Source organism: Pinus tabuliformis, chromosome 9 (genome assembly GCF_031772625.1).
Source record: "Pinus tabuliformis cultivar Carrire ecotype Pingquan chromosome 9, CPIR1, whole genome shotgun sequence".
NCBI classification, from domain to species: domain Eukaryota; kingdom Viridiplantae; phylum Streptophyta; class Pinopsida; order Pinales; family Pinaceae; genus Pinus; species Pinus tabuliformis.
Window position 1 is genome coordinate 1,815,045,808 of NC_142307.1, and position 1,693 is coordinate 1,815,047,500.

Sequence of the window (1,693 nt, forward strand, 5' to 3'; positions counted from 1 at the left end):
CAAAACTAGAGATCTACATGTCTGTCGAGGTACTTTGGTCCGAAGACATGGGCACAAGTACCGAGGACTAACTACCATGGACCAAAAGGAAACTTGCCGACATATACGCCCTTTTCTGTTCATGCATCTGCGTGTATACACGCCTTCGTATATAGCTCTCCTGCGTATACGCGACTTAGTATGCATATCACCGGCGTGTATACGCAACTTTGACTTAATTAACCTGCGTATATGAGATTTCTCTTCATGATCTGACATCAAAGAGAGTTGCCATCAAGGACAACACCTATATCATAGCGCCACACCTGTGCCAAAATGCCAACAGTCAAACGGTTGCCTTTGGCTAAATGGTGGTATAACACTTACTTCCATACTGCAGCAAAAATGACCCCATTTATGGCACTTTATGGATATCATCCACCATCCATCAAATCATATTTAAGAGAATAATCTAAGGTTTAGGAAGTGGAAGATCACATCGAGAATCAACAACAAGTTCTCGAATGCTTAAAGGATAACATCATTTTGGCATAGAATAGAATGAAATAATAGGCAAATCAACATCGCAGCAGAAGAAATTTTGATGTAGGTGACTTGGTATTTCTACGGCTACAACCATACAAACAAATGTACCTCAAGTAAGATAAGAAGGATAATAAATTACCACCAAAGTATTATGGGTCGTACAATGTGTTTCAAAAGATTGGTACTATGGCATACAAATTGGAGCTTCCTAGAGCTTCCCAAGTGCACCCAATTTTCCTTGTTTCATGGTTAGAGAAGGTTATAGGTGACAAGCTCCTAGTCAAAACAATACTACCAAAACTTTACAAGGAAGGAAAAATCATATTGGAACTTGAAGCAACCACAGAAACAAGAACATGATGGCTATGAAATCGATCAATATCAGAGTATCTCATCAAGTGGAAGAACTTACCCACAGAGGATTCCACATGGGAGGATAATAATACTAGTGTATTCCCTTATTAGTATTGTCATTGTAGCCCCTCATTGTTATTGTTGTGCCCATGTTGTCCCCATATTGTTATTATTGTGTCCCATAGAAGCTCGCTATTGTCATTGTTTTTCCCTTACATTATTATTGTTATGTTGACTCTTATTATATTTTGACCCCTTAGACTCTTATATATAGAAACGAGGTCTTGTCATTTGTATCATACAATAATTGTTCATTTTTGTAAAGTAAAGGAGGTTTCCCCCTCAAAGAGGTTGATTTTGAAGTCGTTGATATATATTTTCTTCTATTTTGTGAGCTGGTTGCATAACAAAGTGCTGAGAGGGGTCAAATCTCTTTTCACTTCAAAAAAGTTTGTATATCAAGAGATATGATCCCTCTTGGTGCTGGTAGATCTAGAGTCAAGATGAATATAGGCTAGCTTAATTTTTAATCTAATGACTTAATATGAACATCTCTCTATACTAAATTAAAGAACATCTCTTAGCTCAACAAATTTTATACAAAGAATTTAGACCAAACCCTTCTTAATTAAAATTCACATCTTAACTAATCACACATCTTAATTCCAATATAATTAAAATTTACATTATATATGTTATAGATTTTTATTTTTTATATTAATAGAAGGAGCTTCAAATATTAATAACTTGCATCTCTAAATCTATATTTACCTTTTAACATTTAAATATTTACATAATACAATTATAAAATTAC